Here is a 21,789-nt window from a genome sequence, read left to right on the forward strand (position 1 = left end):
AATAAAGAAGTTAAATAATAACACAAGGATATTAAATTGTTTTAGAGTAAAAAAATCATCAGAAAACAAAGAAAATAAACCGTTTACAGTACATGATCATCCTCCTAAAGATCCGAAAATAGAATGGAGTAAGCCTAGAAAAAGAAGAATTCAAACACATTTCGATTACACAGCCACACAAAAAAAAAAGTTCTGATCTGGGGGTCTCACTATGTAGACTTTATGTTTTTTGGGTCGCTGAATCCGAATCCGAGGTCCATTTAACCTCATCAGATCAGGATTTTAACATAACCTCAAAAAACCAATATGGCGGACACATTTTGAAAAGTTCATTGGATTCGCTTGAAATTCGTTACTCGGGGGTTTTTGGGGTCGCTGATTACGAATTTAAAGTCTGATTTCAAAAATTCAAAATGGCGGATCCACTATGGCGGACACGTTTTTGAAAAATTCATCGGATTCGCTTGAAATTTGTTACTCTGGGGTTTTTGGGGTCGCTGATTACGAATTTGAAGTCAGATTTCAAAAATTCAAAATGGCGGATCCAATATGTCTATGTCAGCCATATTGGATCCGCCATTTTGAATTTTGAAAAACCGACATCAGATTCGTAATTAGCGACCCCAAAAACCCCAGAGTAACGAATTTCAAGCGAACCCAATGAATTTTTCAAAAACGTGTCCGCCATAGTGGATCCGCCATTTTGAATTTTTGAAATCAGACTTTAAATTCGTAATCAGCGACCCCAAAAACCCCCGAGTAACGAATTTCAAGCGAATCCGATAAACTTTTCAAAAATGTGTCCGCCATATTGGTTTTTTGAGGTTATGTCAAAATCCTGATCTGATGGGGTTAAATGGACCTCGGATTTGGATTCAGCGACCCAAAAACCATAAAGTCTACATAGTGAGACCCCCAGATCAGAACTTTTTTTTTGTGTGGCTGTGTTCGTCGGCTTAGTGGAAAACTGTACCATTTCAGGTATTCGTTATAAACTATACCATTTCAAAAGTTTGTTATAAAACATACCATTTCGATGAAGATCTATAAAAGCGTTGCACTAAAGAATTTCTAATGATTAACAAGCAATTAATTTAAATTATTAGAAATTTTGAATTAATACATTGAAAAGATGAACAAGAGTATATTTAAGATACCATTTTTTAAAAAAGCATAACTTTATTTTATGTCTAGCAGCAGTGTTGACAAACTTGGAAAAAAATCAAAAAACTTTTTTTCTCGAAATGGTATGTTTTAAAACAATTTACCGAAATGGTACAGTTTATAACGAATACCTGAAATGGTACAGTTTTCCACTAAGCCGACGTGTTATCGAACTCTCAAGAACGTATCAGAAAAATTGCAAGGATTAGATGCTTCATTTCTAGATAAAAGTGATTGTTCCACACATCATAACTCGATGGAAAACATATTATGCAATAAGAGAGATTATTATATGACATATACTGAAAACAATTATGTTATTGGTATGTACACAAGCAAAAAATCAATGGGCAAAGAGACATTTTATTTGTATGGTTATGCTAATCGATCTTTGAGCGTACAAAATACAGGACGATTAGCTTGGATTGATGGAGACGTTATTGACTCCTTTGCTACTGCAAATTTAACACTTTGGAAAAACGTCAAGTATATTCCAACTTCCTTGTCATGCTTAATAGTAGGAAATCTTTCTAACCAAGTCATTCATGAAGATAGTCAAATATACGAAATTCAATTTCAAAGCAGTGGAATAATATTGATGCCCTATATTTTATAAAAATCATTGGCGGCTTGTGGTTATTGATGCTGAAAAAAAACAATTGTAGTGATAGATCCGAAAAAAAATCAACATGTTATTTTATCGCCATAAGAAGAGTAACCTTGAGGGTTATGTGGATGCCGACTGGGCTGGGTGCAGCGATGATAGGCGATCATACACCGGCTACTGCTTCATGATGAACGGGGGATCATCTCCTGGGATTCAAAGAAACAACGAACCGTCGCCCTATCCACCACCGAAGCGGAGTACATGGCTATGGGCGAAGCATCAAAGGAAGCCATTTACTTGAAACGGTTCTTTCGAGAACTTGGACAAATCGACCTACACACCATCAAAATATGTGTGGACAACCTCAGCGCGCAGAGACTAGCCACCTTTCCTGTCTTTCATGGACGGACAAAGCATATAGATGTCCGTCATCACTTTGTCCGAGAAGTTGTTGAGTCAGGTCAAATTCTTTTGGAACACGTGGCATCTGATGACATGACAGCTGATATCTTCACCAAAGGCTTAGCCAAGCCAAAACATCAGAAGTGTACCTCATTGCTGGGACTACGAAGGATGGAAGCTGAAGGATCCAAGGTTGTTTCGAGGGGAAGTGTTGGTTAAACGGACGATCCAACCTTTCGAATATTTGACACCAGATGTCTCTTTTTCATTTTCCGACTGTAACGCGTCCGCGTTCCTGGTTCCTTTATAGAACTCTTTCAGTCGCCTTTTTGGCTTAGAGTCAAGCTAACCTGCTAAAGTATCTTTCTCAAGACTCTTTGTATTTTCCGCAATAAAGCTCAAGTTAAAGTGCAAATTACTTTGTTGTCATTGCATCGTATCCGGACCTTTATCCTTAACATTTTCTAAGTGGGACATATATGTCCCGAAAGCACGAAAGGGTTAAATTTTGTAAAGTAAATTTGCCTAGATTGCGCCCTGATGAGTTGTGCATTTCACGAAACGTTTTAATTGATTTCTTTTGGCATCAAAATTAATATATTTTAAGAAGAAACAATTTTTAGGTCCGGAAAGAAAGTTATCTAAAATTTTGTTTATTAAGTTTGCCTAGATTGCGCCCTGATGAGTTGTGCACTTCGGGAAACATTTAAATTGATTTCTTCAGTCACTAGAAAATAAATATCTTTAGTGTAAACAATTTCTAGATCGGGAAAGAAAGTTATCTTAAATTTTGTTAATTAAGTTTTCCCGGATTGCGCCCTGATGAGTTGGGTACTTTGGGAAACATTTAACCCTTTAACGCCCAAATGGACAAAATTTTGGCATGAAGTTTGAGGACTTATTTCGGTACTTAAAAGTCAATAGAAAAATTCACTAATCATCATTTCTTATGTTTTCATATGCGCTCTATCGAATGGCGAAAAAAAAGTCAAAAATTTATAAACAAAAAAGTTATTAATGTTTTTTATAAAAAAAGTCCGATTTTTTTCCATTTTTTGTTTAATTTTCAATTTTTTTTACTATGAAATAGCGGAAAAATAATTCCAAATGTTACAAATAACGTGACATAGATATATAACTTAGAAGATAGGACTATAGAGAAAATTAAAAATTAAATTGGCGGCTCAAAAATGGAGTTTGAAGTTCAAATTTTTTTTTTAAATTTAATTCGAAAGTCCGAAATTAATAAAAGTGTTTAGATCAGCTTGAAATTTGTTACTTGGGGGTTTTAGGGGTCGCTGATCACGATTCTGAAGTGCAATTTTAAATATTCAAAATGGCGGATCCAATATGGCGGACAATTTTTTTTAAAAACTCATTAAATTTGCTTGAAACTTGTTACTTGGGAGTTTTTGGGGTCACTGAGTATGAATCTGAAATTCAATTTTCAAAATTCAAAATGGCGGATCAAATATGGCAGACAATTTTTTTAAAAAATCATTAGATTCGCTTAAAACTTGTTACTCGGGGGATTTTGGGGTTTAATTCGATTAATTTTACTTATCAATATATTAAATCGAAGAAAGATATTTTTAAAAAAGACAAAATTTTGAAATTTTGTAACTCAAAAATATTTTATCAATTTTAATAATATTTCATATTTACATTTCTACTAATAATAGTAACATGTAAACAAAATTTCGAAAAAATTCATTTTTTGACCTGTGCAGTTGAGAAAATTTGACCAAAAATTATTGATTTTTAAAATATTAAGATATATACATAATTATATAAATATATATATTTAATTTATTAATTATTTATTTTTTTAAATTATTTAAAGTTTTTATTTAATTTACAGTTCAAGTTTATCTCCACGTGGTGAAAGTTGGGAAACATTAAAAATATTTTAAGTATTTTAATGGCTAAAGAACGTGATTATCGAATTTCAACTAAAAATTCGCCTGTCATATTGAAGCGGCCATGTTTAATTTTAAAAATTGGACATTATATTCGTAATCAGCGACCCCAAAAACCCCCGAGTAACAAATTTCAAGCTAATCTAATGAGTTTTTGAAAATTCGTCTGTCATATTGGAGCGGCCATGTTTAATTTTAAAAATTTGATATTATATTCGTAATAAGCGACCCCAAAAAACCCCCGAGTAACAAGTTTCAAGCGAATCTAATGATTTTTTAGAAAAATTGTCTGCCATATTGGATCCGCCATTTTGAATTTTGAAAATTGGACTTCTGATTCGTGATCAGCGACCCCTAAAACCCCCGAGTAACAAATTTCAAGCTAATCTTATGAGTTTTTGAAAAATTTGTCGGACATATTGGATCTGCCATTTTGAATTTTGAAAATTGAATTTCAGATTCATAATCAGTGACCCCAAAAACCCCCGAGTAACAAGTTTTAAGCAAATCTAATAATTTTTTAGAAAAATTGTCTACCACATTTGATCCGCCATTTTAAATTTTGAAAATTGCACTTTAAATTCGTGATCAGCGACCCTTAAAACCCCCGAGTAACAAATTTCAAGCTGATCTAAACACTTTTAACAATTTCGTACCTTCGAATCAAGTTTTGAAAAAAATTTGAACTTCAAACTTCATTTTTGAGCCGCCATTTTAATTTTAAATTTTCTTTATAGTCCTATCTTTTAGGTTGTATATCTATGTCACGTTATTTGTAACATTTGGAATTGCGCCCTGATAAGTTGTGAACTTCGGGAAACAATTCAATTGATTTCTTTTGGCATTAAAAAGTATATATTTTTTGGGAAAGCAATTTCTAAATCGGGAAAGAAAGTTATCTTAAATTTTGTAAAATAAATTTGTCTAGATTGCGCCCTGATGAGTTGTGCATTACACGAAAGGTTTTAATTGATTTCTTTTGGCATCAAAAATAATATATTTTAAGAAGAAACAATTTGTAGCTCCGGAAAGAAAGTTATCTAAAATTTTGTTAATTAAGTTTGCCTAGATTGCGCCCTGATGAGTTGTACACTTCAGGAAACATTTAAATTGATTTCTTTAGTCACTAAAAAGTACATATCTTTAGGGTAAACAATTTCTAGATCGGGAAAGAAAGTTATCTTACATTCTGTAAAATAAATTTGCCTAGATTGCGGCTTAATGAGTTGTGCATTTTACAAAAAGTTTAAATTGATTTCTTTTGACATCAAAAATAATATATTGTAAGACACTTAAAAGGTACCGGAATAAAATTAACGTATTTAATTTTAAAAGAGTATATATTTAAAAAAATCGGAATTTCGTAAAGAATTATAAAAAGCGAACATAAAGATTTGATGCCGTATCGTCTTCTTATCTCTAAACGGAAGAGCGGAACAATTAAAACGGAAGTACTATTGCAGCGCCATAATTTATATAATTCTCCGCTAAAAATGAGCGGGATAATTTAAAAAGAACTTAGATATAAAAATAAAGCTGACAGTTCGGCCAGCCTGATAAGGTGATCGACCCGAGCACCAGGTAAGCTTAGTGTTCTTCGTCTAAAATATCTAAATCACTAATCCAAAGTTTCATACGATCAGGACTAAAAATTCCTGAAAAAGGTTTTTCAGTTAATTCGAATCCTTTAATATCCGCGATGCTATACCTGTCTCGATCGAGCACCTTGTTAACAATATGAGGACCTTTCTACTTCGGAAGGAGTTTTTGATTTACTCCTGGAGTCGTAACCACATTTTTAATCATTACATAGTCGCCTACCTTAAATCGATGTGGTTCTTTTCTTTTTGAATCATACACGGTTTTATTATATTCTTGTCTAGTTCTCATTTGTTCAATCGCATTTTCTCGCAACCAATATTCTACTAGGGGTAGAACCAATAGACTTATGAAGTGTGTTATTAATAACAAATTGACATTTATCTAACGCTGTTAACCATGACTCATCCGTGGAAAGTTTTGCCAAAACTGTACATAAAAATCGGTTAACGCGCTCTACTTGGCCGTTCGTCCTTGGAGTCGCAGAAGCAATTAGTACAAGTTGGATTTCTCGATCATCTAAAGCTCGTTTAAAATCGCCGGCTGTAAAACAGTTTCCACGATCACAAACCAATCGTTTACAATTTCCAAAAACGTGAAAATACTGATCGAGTTTCGATAATGTTTTTTTCGTAGTTGTGGATTTTACCGCGTAAAATACTGTATATTTCGAGAAAGCGTCGACAATCAAAAGAATGTGTTTATTTCCAAATCGCGCATTTTCTAACGGCCCAAAATGGTCGACATGAATCGTTTTGAATGGCTTAGTTCCCTTATCGTAAATGTGTAGAAAGCCCTCTTGTTTACTCGAAGGTACTGAAAATGTAATACATTTAAGACAATTGGTTATATATTCTTTGACCAAAGCACGAATACCTGGAAACCAATAAGTTTTATTAATCAAATCTACGGTTTTATCGAAACCAACATGACCTACATTATCATGACAAGTCTGAATCACACTATGGATCATGCTTTCCGGTACATAAAAAAGTAATCGATCTCCATTCTTTCGGTAAACAACACCATTACGCAGCTCGAAATGTTTACTCTCTGATAACTCGAGTTCTCCCAACAATTTTCGAATCACAGGATCTTTTAATTGCCTGTAAACAAGAATCTGATCAAAAGATAATGGTTCGATAACTAAAATATTTCGGCTTAAGGCATCTACGTGTGCCATGCGATCACCCGGACGATGTTCCAAAGTATAATTGTAACTTTGCAAAACCCAAGCCCAACGAACAATTCGATTACACTGGTTTACAGTGAAATTGTCAATCGAACAAAACAATTTTTTTTCGAATAGTAGGTGTTTTTTGAGTAAGAAAATCATAGTTTTAATTTTTTTCCCTCGTGCAGTTTTTCTGTAGCTTCAAATTTTGCATTTTCGAGGTGCGACGCCACTTAAACTTACCTGTAGGAAAATTAGCTTGTCAAAATATAATAAATGAGGTATCATTGGAAAGGTTATTAAATTACCTTTCGATCCATAGGTCACAGAATAAAATTCAACAAAAATTGAGAGAGTTACAGTCGATTAAAGATGAAATTTCATGACAATTTTGATGATTTTTAGATCTTTGAGTAACTTCTACTATTTTTTTCTACATCAAACAGGAAAGAATGTTTAGGTTTTAATTTTTTTATTGATGGACTATATCATTACACAAATTTTGAGCCCTTGTGGACCTCGATTGGATTAAAAATGACAATTCTACACTAAATTTAGTGAACGAAACTACATTCTTCATTTTTAGTATCCCTTAAACATTTGCAGCAAAAATTGAAGTAATAAAATTTGGTTAAGTGCTAAAGTTACTAAAATCACTAATAAAGGATTTCTGAAATCGTAGATTTCGAATCCAATGTTGGTTTTCTAAATTTCAAAATGGCGGATCCAATATGGCGGACAAGTTTTTAAAAATCGATTAAATTCGTCTTAAATTCGTTACTCAGGGGTTTTCGGGGTCGCTGATTACGAATCTGATGTCGGATTTCGAAAATTGAAAAGGATGGATTCATAATGGTGAACGAGTTTTTTAAAATCCATCGAATTTGCACCTATTGGATCCGCCATTTTTAATTTTTAAAATCTGACATCAGATTCGTAATCAGCGACCCCGAAAACCCCCGAGTAACGAATTTAAGACGAATTTAATCGATTTTTAAAAACGTGACGCCATATTGGATCCGCCATTTTGAAATTTAGAAAACTAACATTGGATTCGAAATCTACGATTTCAGAAATCCTTTATTAGTGATTTTATTAACTTTAGAGCTTAACTAAATTTTATTACTTCAATTTTTGCTGCAAATGTATAAGGGATACTAAAAATGAAGAATGTAGTTTCGTTCACTAAATTTAGTGTAGAATTGTCATTTTTAATCCAATCGAGGTCCACAAGGGCTCAAAATTTGTGTAATGATATAGTCTATCAATAAAAAAATTAAAACCTAAACATTCTTTCCTGTTTGATGTAGAAAAAAATAGTAGAAGTTACTCAAATGTCTAAAAATCATCAAAATTGTCATAAAATTTTATCTTTAATCGACTGTAACTCTCTCAATTTTTGTTGAATTTTATTCTGTGACCTATGGATCGAAAGGTAATTTAATAACCTTTCCAATGATACCTCATTTATTATACTTTGACAAGCTAATTTTCCTACAGGTAAGTTTAAGTGGCGTCGCACCTCGAAAATGCAAAATTTGAAGCTACAGAAAAACTGCACGAGGGAAAAAAATTAAAACTATGATTTTCTTACTTAAAAAACACCTACTATTCGAAAAAAAATTGTTTTGTTCGATTGGCAAAAAAAAGTTTTTAATTTGTAAACCTGTGTTATTGATGTCTTTCTTTGATAAAGCCATTTTGACTGCGTTACAGTCCGTAATTATTTTGAATGGAATTCCTTGCAAATACACATGAAATCTTTCAATAGCAAAAATGATCACCATTAACTCTAACTCATAACTATGATATCGGGCTTCAGTTTCTGTCGTTCGTTTGCTAAAATAGAAAACTGGATGAAATTTAGAGTCGCTTCCTTTTTGCATAAGAATAGCTCCAAAACCGTGAGAGCTAGCGTCTGTATGTAGTTCTGTAATTGCGGTCGGATTATAAATTTGTAAAATCGGTTCTAATAAAAGTTTGTCGCGTAATATCTCGAAGGCTTCTAATTCGTCGGCTCCAAATTGAAAAAGAGCGTTTTTTTAATAATGCATATAATGGTCGAGCAATTAATGCGAAATTTTGGACAAATTTTCTAAAATAGCTAACTAAACCCAAAAAGCATTTTATATCTCTGGTTGTATTTGGAACTGGATAATCACGAATCGCCTCTACATGTTTTTTACTTGGTCGAATGCCATTTCCATCAATCAAATATCCTAAATATTCGATTTCCTTTTTAAGAAACTGGCATTTTTGAAAATTCAATTCAAGTCCGCGTAATTTCATTATATCAATTACTTGTTTCAAAATTTCGAAATGTTCCTCTAAATCGACAGTAGCAATAAGTAAATCGTCTAGGTAAAACAAAAGTTTACCTTTTTCGATCAAAGACTGAAATATTAAGAAAATATATCTCGAAAAATGAGCAGGGCCATTAACAGTACCGAAAGGAAGTTTAATGAACTCGTATTGACCTTCAGGGGTCACGAAAGACGTAAGCGGAATGGGTTCTTCGTCTAGCCACATGTTATGGAAACCATCTTTGAGGTCTAAACTAGTAAACCATTTCTTTTCACCTAATTGATCAATTTGATCTTCCATTCGCGGTAAGGGATATAGATATTTCACCGTTATTTTATTCAGTGCGCGATAATCTATACAAAGTCTGTACTCTCCATTTTTTCGCCAGATAAGTACAACTAGACAGCTACAAGAAGAATTACTAGCTCGCAAAATTCCTCTATCTTGAAGTGATTTAACGATATCACGTGTCGCTTTTCTCTCGGCTCACGACATTCTCCTAGGTTTACTCTGAAAATTTGCATTTGATGTCAATTGTATTTTAATTTTATAGTTAAAAGGCTCAACTTCAGTTTTATTATTTAAATAATCGTCTAACCATTCAGAAAGTTTTGATTTTAATTCGAAAGGTACATCTTTATCTAGACCCATAACTATTTCGTTAATTTGATCAGGCTCCTCAAAACAATCAATTTGCAAAATCTCGTTATTAATGTCAAAACCATTATCCAAAGATTCAGAAATTACTGGCGAAGAATAGTTTAATGTTACTTTCTTTCATTAAACTTATACTGCTACCAAAATCGACAAATGTTTTTACATACCTATTATTTGATTCGACGTCACTAACCTGTACATAATAGGCACTATCGTAAGCTTTAAGAAATTGACTACTCCCTGCAATATTGGGAAAGTTGTAGTTCTGTTTATCGTCCCTCGAAGGATGTTCCACCACCGCCGTCGTACTATCTGGAACTTGATCCTGTCTTCTGTTTACAAAATGTCGACTCGTACTCGCTGCTGCTGTTGAAGTACTATTTATTGATGATCTACTCGGACAATTCCGATAAATATGTACCATGCTGCCACATTCAAAACAGGAACCTCTCTCTCGTCTCGGTTTCACACAATCCAGGGAAATGTGTCCATCTTCGTTGCAATTATAGCACTTAGTCGTCGAATTTCTGCTGGGCTGTGATTTCGTCTGCTGTGTATTGACAAACGTCACCGACTTCTTTGGTATGTTATTTGGTGGATCAGTGGCGCCACCTCTTGGAGCCCTCTTTAATTGATCTTCCGTAATTAATGTTGCTAATTCTAGCAAATTATCTATTGTTTTAGATTTTGCTGCCAAAAGTTGTGTTTTCAGTACATAATCGTTGACACCTTGTATAATATACTGAATTTTGTTTAGTTCCTGTAATTTTAGCTTATTCATAAGCTTCAATTTGTCAAAGAGATATGCAGAGAATTTTTCTCCTGGTTTCCACACACGGTTCTCCATTTTTCGAATCAGAGAAACGTGACTCTCATGAGATCCAAACATACGTATTATAGCGACTTTTAAATCCTCCCACTTCATAGCAATCGTCCCTTCGGTGTAATCATACCAATCTCTGACACGTCCGTAAAGCTGCTTTGTTGCCAAAACCTTGATAATGGGATCGGTAATGACATATGCCTGCTTAATTTCGTCTACTCTCGCCAACCACACTTCGACGTCATCATCGGGATTTTTTCCAAAACTAGGAATCTGACCACCAACATCTCGATAGTCAATATGTCTCGATTCTTGTGTCGCATTTTCTTGCCTAACTATCTCAGCGGTGCTTAACACAGCTCTAGCCGTTGCTTCAATCAATTCGGTGATATCTATGCGTCCTAGACCTTGCCTCTGTTGTCCATTCTCATCCCTCTCATCCACAGACATATTCTGTATCGTTTCAAATAAATTTCTCACAGGTTTTTTCACTACACTATTCGACAAACACGAGGTCGAATTGGGCGTATTTTCTAATCCATTCATAAATTAACAATCGGATCACTAATCGTCCCTGATCCCACTTCTGATTCTGTAAGACACTTAAAAGGTACCGGAATAAAATTAACGTATTTAATTTTAAAAGAGTATATATTTAAAAAAATCGGAATTTCGTAAAGAATTATAAAAAGCGAACATAAAGATTTGACGCCGTATCGTCTTCTTATCTCTAAACGGAAGAGCGGAACAATTAAAACGGCAGTACTATGCAGCGCCATAATCTATATAATTCTCCGCTAAAAATGAGCGGGATAATTTAAAAAGAACTTAGATATAAAAATAAAGCTTACAATATTTTAAAAAGAAACAATTATTAGCTCGGGAAAAAAAGTTATCTAAAATTTTGTTTATTAAATTTGCCCGGATTGCGCCCTGATAAGTTGTGTACTCTAGGAAACATTTTAATTGATTTTTTTAGTCACTAAAAAGTACATATTTTTAGGGGAAACAATTTCTAGATCAGGAAAGAAAGTTTTTTCAAGTTTTGTAAATCATGTTTGCCTAGATTGCGCCCTGATGAGTTGTGAACTTCGGGAAACAATTCAATTGATTTCTTTTGTCATTGAAAAGTACATATTTTTCGGGAAAGCAATTTCTAGATCGGGAAAGAAAGTTATCTTAAATTTCGTAAATTAAGTTTGCCCGGATGGCGCCCTGATGAGTTGTGTACTTCGGGAAACATTTAAATTGATTTATTTTGTCATTAAAAAGTACATATTTTTCGGGAAAGCAATTTCTAGTTTAGGAAAGAAATTTTTTTTAAGTTTTGCAAATTAGGTTTGCCTAGATTGCGCCCTGATGAGTTGTGCATTTTGGGAAACATTCAAATTGATTTCTTTTGGCATTAAAGATTATATTTTTTTCGGGAAAGCAATTTCTAGATCGGGAAAGAAAATTATCTTAAAATTTGTAAACTAAGTTTGCCTAGATTGGGCCCTAATGAGTTGTGCATTTCGGGAAACGTTTAGATTGATTTCTTTTGGCATTAAAAAGTACATATTTTTAGAAAAAACAATTTCTAGATCGGGAAAGAAGGTTATCTTAAATTTAGTATAATAAGTTTGCCTAGATAGCTCCCGGTTGAGTTGTGCATTTTGGAAGACATTTTATTTGGTTTCTTTTGTCATCAAGAATATCATATTTTAATTCGAAGAGATTTGTAGCTCGGCTTACGTGTAAACGCAAGATTGGAGCAGAAGTTGCGCAGGATTTCAACTACCCTTTTGGAGTAACAAAAGTTTTTCTTCCTTGTTTTCTATCTTTCTTGGGTGGTGTTTTTTTAGAATCAGGAGATAAATATTCCTCTTTACTTTCGTTAGAGGAGGAAAGCATATTGTCTTTTCCCCTTTCCGTCCTACAACAGAAAAACAGAGGTGACATTTTGGTGAACATTTTTATTTGTTATCAATGAATTCGCAAGACGAATCTTCACTTTGTATAAATTTTAATTACTTTCAATAAAGAATTATTATTGAATATATCATAACTCTCGAAATATGATTAGAAAATTAAAAGGATAAAGAAATTCACATTACTTTGCGTTGTCCCTAAATTTAAAAAGTCGTAAAATATAGCACAAAATTTAAGATCATAATTCATACGAATATTTTTGCAATTTTTTTAATTTATAAATTATTTTTTTATATATCTCTGAACAACTATAAAGTTACCTGTGTTTTTCTGTTTCAGAGCAGTTTTCTTGTGAATGTAAAAATTTATTTTTTACTAAAGATATTAAACATTCATGGATAACAAGGTTAGCACTTTCGTTAACTCTTAATTTAACTTCTCGAATATTAAAAAACAAAACTTGATGAACTTGTCGATATGATAATAATTTTACACCTGTTAATTGATGATTTACCTCTCCCACTAAAAATATACTTTGTTTCTCATTTTTAACTTGCAGTGACATCTTACTACTTTTTAATCAACTTTATCGCATATCATTAAACAAAAATGACAAACACATCGATTCTGAAATTAGCTGCATATAAACAATTATCATTTGTTTAAACATGTTTTAAAATATTAACGTTAAAAGAAATTAATACGTTAACGTATTGCTTATTCTACATGAGAAATAATTATTTTAAACAAAACGAGAGACGAAAACATAAGGTTGATGAAAATTTAGAAATTTTTTAAGTATAATAAAGTTATTATGCTTCTTAATAAAATCGAAAGGTTTTAAAAATAGGTAATAAATTAGAATATTCTTGAAAAAACATATATTGTAACGATATTTACTTTTACTTACGGGTTTTACCCGTGAATCGTTACAAAAATGGCAACTACCGGTTATCCGGTTACCGAATTATAAATTCCACACTTCGAATTTATAATGCACCATCGATGATCCGTTTTAGGGAACTTCCCCGGCGCCAGGTAGGTGAACTACCCGGATCACGATAGTATAAACAAAACAAGAACTTTCCCGGGCTAGCTCAAAACCGAGCTCACTATTTTATTTTTACGAAGTTAATTTGATGCTTTATAAAACTCAGGCGTGAGTACCGCACACAGGGGAGAGAGACAGACACAACGAATTAACACTTGAAAGAAATAAATTTGACTCGAGAAATTTAATTAAACAATTAAATAAATCACTTTTATTTTTGATACGTTGAATCAACTTTTGAATGAATGAGAACTTCCACACGCCGGTGATATTCGTCGATCGACCAAAAAAAGCGGCGTTCTATCGGTTTGCCATGCGGTCGCTCGTCTCAACTCATTCCTCGGGTACACCGTACACCGGTGATCTTTCCAGAACAACGAGGAAGATGGAAACTGGACACTAACCTTTAATTCGGTCCAGCAAGGCTTGGTACTCCATATTTCATTAATATAATTATCGAGTTTCTGGTAGAACCGCGGTGTCACCGTTTTAACTTTATCGGCAGCCAGGCACGAACTGTCGAAAATAGGTTACTCGGCTTCCTGCATCGGTACCGTATATAGGTCATGCGCAATATGGGTTCGCCCCTGCAGCATGACAATAGTCCCAACGTCTGTGACAGGTGATTGCCGGTTGACAGTAGATTCATGCCGATTATTATAAATTGTTGATGCCTTTTCTGTCGGTTGATGATTAAATAACAATACATAAATTAGTATTTTATAATCAACCAGAACGTGTGGAATTCCCTTGTAAATAAACAATTTGATTCTTTTACAACTCAACACTTGAATATTATATCGATTCTATACAATTCAAAAACCAAATAATGGAATAAAATGTTGAGTTCGATTCTGGCTACCGTATTTAATTTTTAATAATTTATCAGAAATTAATCAGATAAGTTTCGGGGGATCCAATTTGGTTTCTTATAACGTGATTATTCTAAATCAACGTTACAATATATACTACCAAAATGGTCAGTAGCAGCCTATCGAAAGTCTGCTGCTGACCCAAAGGTCTCTCAGTGCAGGGTTCAGGCTTTAATTTGACTCCTATGACAAGTCTCTAGCACGTCGGACTTACTCAGTAGAAATTTTCAAAAACTGCTAAAAAAGTAATTTTTGGGAATTTACCCCCACTTTTCTCAAAATCAAAATATTAAACAGGGAGTAAGACTAAGGAGACTGAACTGACTGTGTGAAGTCTCTCAAAAATGAAACCTTTTTCTGTAGGGGAACTATACTCGCAGAATGGCAAAACTTATGCTCCGCGCGCATGCGCAGTACATGCGCATATTGCCCTCTCTTTTTATATCGTAAAATATGAGCAAGTGAGAAAACAAAAACATATCAATAGGTTATGGTTATGTTTTGACATATGATTCTTAAAATAAAATTACAAAATTATGGTTTGTTGCATACCAGGATGCAAAACATCATATTACAATGATCGACAAACGAATAAATTAACTTATTGATAACTTTTATGTGACATTTAAAGCTGTTTATTTATAAAGTATATAATTAAAGTAAATTACAAATTCGTAAATATTATTTATTTAGGAATTGTTCAATTGTTTCTACAAAGAATAAAACACTTTGTAGTTATATACCAAAAAAATTTATTCTGAACATTTATAAATATTTCATTATATTATTAATATATTACTTATCACTGAAAAATATACACTCTTTAGTATATATTTTTGTATGCACATATATATTTATTAAATTAATTTTTTTTTCAATTTATTAATAGTTATTATTAATAATATTTCCTGAAACGCACAACATTCACAAACATTAAACATAACCTTCTCAACTTGTAGCTTATCATGATTTTCTCAGTCGCATCTGAGTTACTAAGAAAGACAGAGACAAATATATTGCATGTGCGCATGCGCGAAAACCATAATTTTCAGTCTTACGTATAGTTTCAATGCGACGAATGGTTTCACTTCCATAGCATTAGTTCAGTCTCCTTAGTCTTACTCCCTCATATTAAAAGTATATCTCTAGTAACGGCACTGAATTGAAACAAGTCTGGTTTTTAATCCTCAGTATTCATTGCGTTGAACGGCCGAGTGCGTTAAGCGTGCGACTTTAGTCCAGCGGGACCCGAGTTCGCTCCCCGTTACATCCCAAGATTTTTTTTGTGAAATTGCATTATCGTTTTAAGATTTATATAGATTATGATGTTTGTACTAATAAAAAATGTTTTTTTCAGTGTTATTGTTAATAGTAGTACATTAAAAAAATTAAAGTTTGAAAACAGTAAATATTTAGGATATTTAAATTTAGAATTTTTTTAAATTTAATTAAAAATCAAAAAGTAGTGTAGGAAATTAGGGTAGGGTGGGGCATTACTATTCTTGTTTGGATTTTTGAGTCTAAAAAGTGTATTTAAAAATATAAAAAATGAGTGGGACTGTTTGAAAACTTGACGTCTTAGCTACAATTTTGCCACGTATTATTTTGCTGTAACTCGATTCTGTTCCGAACTACAGCGATTTTACGAATTTTTTTTTTTTGATGTCGAAAAAACGAGGGGCGTAACTATTTATTTATTTATTTATTTCAAAATTCCCGCAGTCCATATTAAGACCACACATGGGTAACTACAATAAATTTGATTAAATAATAACAATCATGTTATCATTCAGAAGTCGCGCAAAAAATACATGAGAAGGTGCAAAAATTATAAGAATACAATAGAAAAAAACAAAAAATAAAATTATCTAGGCTGAAATCTTTTCGACATATGTTTGAAGAGTAGGTAGAAAATTGTCTTGCGATGACGAGAACATGTCAACATTTGGTTTCATTGTGTTAAAAATTTGGTTGATATGATAACAAGCAAAAAAGATAGGAGCATTGAAGCCCAAGTATGAGATAGGTTCTCTCAAATAGAAGGGTGTCTCTAATCGGAGTTTAAACGTCGTATTCTATAAGTAATAAGGAATAATAAATCCGGAAAATTAATTTGGTGGTTTACAATTTCAAAAAGAAACATCGACGCAGTTATTATTCTCCGTTTATCTAATGTGATAAATTGAAACGTTGACATAGCGCTAGATAATCGGATCCACGAGGTGGGTATATTCCATCGAAATTTAGTGCAAGATATTTTAAGAAACGTTTTTGCAAGTATTCTAAATCTTTTGCGTATTTTTTATATAGAGGATGCCAAATTAAATCGGCATACTCCATTTTCGACCTAACAAAGGAATTGAACAACAAAATTATGGTGTTAAGGTTAGAGAAATTTTTCGAACACTTGATTGTGTATCCCAAACCTCTAGAGGCTGCTGCAATGACTGTTGTGACATGATCTGCGAAAGTCAGGGATGAGTTAAAAGTGACACCGAGGTTTTATTCTTGCAGCTATTAATGATGTAATACTAAAAAAAATATAAAATTTAATTTGTTAATTGGAGGATTTTTTCTGGTTTTTCTCTTCCATTTTCTTACCATTCTAATCTAAAAACAAGCACACAAAAAATACACTGTTTTGTAGTTTTCGCTGTTATCAGTGGACGTATAGTTTCGCCCCATCCGCACATTTTTGAAAAAACACCATTGTAAAATTTTTGAACAATAGAATATCAAAAATCCATTATGATATTCGTGTTCTGCACTAAATTTGACTTTAGAAATAATTTTTTCGACCGTTTATAACTATTTTTATCCCACATGCACAAAAACGGCGCTTTCTGATAGCAGCCGACAGGGAGGAAAGTCATTCATTTCTTCGACCGTATGAAAATGGCGGCCGTGTTCTCCCAAGGGCAAGAAAATTAGCTGTTCACATGCATTTTTCTTGCCCAAGGGAGAAATCGGCCGCCATTTTCATACAAATCGAACAAGTGAATGACTTTTACTCCCTGTCGTCTGCTATCTGAAATCGCCGCTTTTGTGCATTAGGAATAAAAAATATCGTAAGTAACACGAGAATAAAGGCAGCCAATTTCTTTACGATGATTTTTGTGACACTCGTTCCGGTCTCGGGGCGCCTACGGCGCCCTCGACCTCCACTGGTGTCACAAAAATCACCGTAAAGAAATGGCTGCCTTTCTCCTCTTGTTGCTTAATATACTATTACAGTTGGCTAGTAAAGTAACTAGATTAAAGAAATATAAAATATAATATAAATTTCAAAAACAAAATTGTATAGAAATCTCAATAGAAGAATAATGTCATGTTGCCGCATTTAACAATAATCGTTCAAGCATGTGTCGATATAGTGCTCAATGGTAGAAGTAAATTTTTTTAAAGCAGAAAAAAATAAGTCTAAATCTGGATTCATTTTCAAATACAAATAGTTGATATTAAAACAAGAGAAATAAATAGGTTCAGAATATGATATGAAGATAGATGGTTTAGACAAATAAAAGGGTTCATTATTTCGCGAGTTAAATCTCGGCACGCGAAAATTGATTTTAGATAAAATGTGAGGAATGTAAATTTGAGAATTGAGCACTTTGAACAAAAAGATTGTTGCGGTTAAAATACGTTTTTCAGCAATAGTTCTGAAGTTAAACCTCTTACACAAACGCTTATAGTCTGAACCCTGTTGAGGATACACGCCGTCGGACTTAAACGCAAGATTTTTTAAAAATCGTTTTTGAATTTTCTCGAGTTCGTCGTTATATTTATCAAAAAATGGAATAGCAATAGTAAAAGCATATGACATGCGCGAGAGAACAAATGAATTATACAAAATTATCATCGTCGACTGGTTATTAAATAATTTCGTAGACTTAAATAAGAAACCCAAGGCCTCCGAGGCTAATGCAACTGTGTTAGTGATATGTTCTTTAAAAGATAGCTTGTTATCGAAGGTAACACCAAGGTCACAGGTGGAAAACACTCTCTCGACTTCAACATCATTGATTTTGTAGGTGAAATAAAAAGGATTAGTTTTCCTAGTGAATGATAGGACGTGACATTTAGAGATGTTTAAAGGTAAATGGTTAGATGTAGACCAAGATTGAATATTTCACAAGTCCTCTTGAAGAGAGGTAGTATCATCGGAAGATCTTATTACACGAAAAAGTTTGACATCGTCTGCAAAGAGGAGGATGAAGGGATCGATATTTATATTGATGTCATTGACGTAAAGAGTGAAAAGTGGGGAACCAAGAGAGGAACCTTGTGGGACACCAGTACGAGGAAAAAATTGACATGACGAGAAGTTACTCACAGTGACCTGGTGTGACCTGTTTGATAAATAATCGAGAATCAAATCTTTTAGATTATAAGGTAAATCAAGATCAGATAGTTTATTTGAAATAATCTCATGATCAATTGTGTCAAATGCCTTGGAGAAATCTAAATAAGCGACATCCACCTGTAGGCTCTGTTGTAATGCTACGTTGACTATATTTGTAAAAGTAATTAAGTTAGTGACCGTAGATCGATTCTTAATGCAGCCATGTTGCTCATCAATTATAATAGTAGATAAGGCAGTGTGAATAGTATTATGTATAGAGCATTCAAAAACTTTAGCAAAATTTTGAATAAGAGCAATAGGTCTATAATTAGTCACGAGTAATTTCTCCCCGGCCTTATAGACAGGAATGATTTTAGCATTTTTCCATTTTTGAAGGAAAACTCCCGTTTTTAAGGCTAAGTTAAAAATAGTAGTTAAAGGATTAGCTAAGACAGTTGCACAGTCCTTAATTATAAAACTAGGTATGTTATCAGGCCCTGATACAAAATTAGGTTTTAATGACTTTGCTGCTTTTACAATTTGATCACAGTGAAGAGAAAAATATGCATTGCCAAAATAATTTTTGTTATCACTAGATTCGATGTTATTAAAAGGTTGTTTAGTAGCTTTGCAATGTATTGAAAATAAGTCAGCAAAGGCATCAACAATAGTCGGCGGTGAATCAAAAATGTTATCATTTAAGTACATAAAAATCAGGTATTATGGGTTTTTAATTGTTCTTTTTAATATATGGGGGTTTGTTTTATGTTTATTTTTTGGGTTTGTTTTAAGTTTATTTTCGACGGACTTGCCATACAAAGAATGATTCTTCCTAATGCGCTTATGTAAAGATGCAGAAATAACTTTCAGTTGCATGTCGTAATAATCGTTAGGACTTTTGCGCTTTTTTAACAATATATGCTTGGTGTTAACATCGTTAATTATCGACTGGTCAAACCATGGAGGAAAACGTTTTTTAAATTTAGAAGAAGGTTTAAATAATGGAACAAATTTACAAAACGAATCATTAATTATTGACAAAAACTCGTCGCACATCAAATCAACGTCGGAAAAGAGAATCAGGTGTGACCAATCGATTGTTGATAGATGGACGTAGAGTCCATTTTTACAGTAGTATTTGATTGCGAAGTAGGTAAAGATTTAAAAGAAGAAGGGTAAAATTTATGGGCAGATTCTAATTTTGCTTCAATGAGAAGTGGGGGGTGATATTTATCAATTGGAACGAGTGGATAATCTGCCTTGATTGTAATGCATTCAACTGAACTACAAACAAGATCAAGTAATTTTTCTGAACAGTTGAGGCTAAAATTAGTTTGTTGTAAATTGTACATAGTTAAAAAATTATTTAAAATAATGGATTTTGGATCACTCGATTGTTGAAAGGGTTGGAAAAAATTTGGACAATTGAAATCGCCCGTGAAGATGACAGGATAAGATTGTAGCTGCTGACATGCATCAAGGTCAGAAAAAAAGGAAGAAAAATCTGCGATTGATATGTCAGGCGGAATGTATATTGCAAGAAGCAAGAAAGAAATTGAATTTTTTTTACAATTAATCTGAGAAAATCAATAGCATCTTGATTGTAATTGAGAGCAGTAGCTTCTAAACTTGTAACTTTAAATTCATGATTTATCGCAACCAAAACGCCACCGCCCTTTTTATCGGTACGATCTTTACGAAAAACATTAAATAGAGATGGATCAAAATAATCGTTGGAATCGATATGAGGTTTAAGCCAGGACTCAGATAAAATAAAAATTGAAAAAATGCATATCCGGAAAGCATTCGAAATGCAATTCTTTAGAGTTAATACCCCGAGTATTCTGATAATACAAAAATGTTGAAGATTTTACAGAGTGATAATGGTTGGTGATCCGAGGCAATATACTATTTTGAGATTCTTCTCTCCTTGTGATGTCCTTGACAGCAATTCTTCCTTTACACGCTGGTATTCCTGTTGTTAAGTCTTGGTTTTGTCCAGAGACATTGAAGTTTCTGCAAACTCGGGAGGTAGACGTGCAGATTTTTTTAGTGTCATGAATACAGTGCGTATCTGTAACGGATCTGCAAGATCATCTTGGCGAGAATCAAGAGGGAGGGATGGATCACTATTCTTCAAACCATAAACAATTAAATTTTTGCGTCTCCTCACACGATCCTCAAATTCATGCAAACAGGAGTCAGAGCAGGAGTTTGCAGAATAGTTACCTTGAATAATTTCCTCGACTTTATCTTCTAAAGCATCAACACGAAGGATGGTTTCACGTGATTGAGAAGTACAATTATCAATCTTCTCATTGACTGCTTTCATATCAGTAGACAGGTTAGAGATTGTGGTGTTTAGATTGCGCAATTCGAAGGAAAAAGTCTCTCGAACAAATTGTAGTTCCTCTCTGATAAGCATACGCATGTCGTCACACGACGGAGAGTCAGACGAAAGAGGAGTATAAGAAGCGGTGGGGAGAGGCGATGGTGGGCCGCAACACTTTTTGAATCCACCGTTCGAGATGGTGGGAAGCTTGAGAGCGCATGAAGGATGGTAGGAGGTGTTACACACTGAACACAGAGTTGCCTTAGAGATTCCTGTATTACCTTTACATACTGGACAAACAGAAGTCAAATTCGTACCTAGAAGGCCATCTTTTGGCCGATCATTGCCACTGTTCGAGCTAGAATCCTTATCCATGATTTGAATGCTCTGGTGACACTGATAAACACCATACAAACAAACGTACAGCCAATTCAGAAAGTACACACGCCACACATAAACAGTTAAATATTTGTGAAAAAAGATAACAAATGTTATAACAAAACAGTACCTCTGATAAGATGGAGACACGCACACGTGATGCTGGTTGCACTAATTAATTAAGATTAAAGATTGCAGAAATTACACACCACCACTTAAAAATCACGATGCGGTACAGTCAGTTCAACTTAATG

The 21,789-nt window shown here is 33.5% G+C and overlaps 1 protein-coding gene across 1 annotated transcript in view; it reads right to left on the reverse strand.

Annotated features, from left to right (window-relative positions):
* Positions 1–14,128, reverse strand: part of LOC122504069 — a 126,766-nt gene extending 112,638 nt beyond the window's left edge. Inside the window, exon 1 of the mRNA XM_043614958.1 lies at positions 14,016–14,128. The gene's annotated coding sequence lies outside the window, so the exon portion shown is untranslated. The remainder of the gene's footprint in view (positions 1–14,015) is intronic.
* Between the last annotated feature and the right edge of the window lie 7,661 nt (positions 14,129–21,789).

Source organism: Leptopilina heterotoma, unplaced genomic scaffold, assembly GCF_015476425.1.
Source record: "Leptopilina heterotoma isolate Lh14 unplaced genomic scaffold, ASM1547642v1 Lhet_278, whole genome shotgun sequence".
Lineage (NCBI taxonomy): Eukaryota > Metazoa > Arthropoda > Insecta > Hymenoptera > Figitidae > Leptopilina > Leptopilina heterotoma.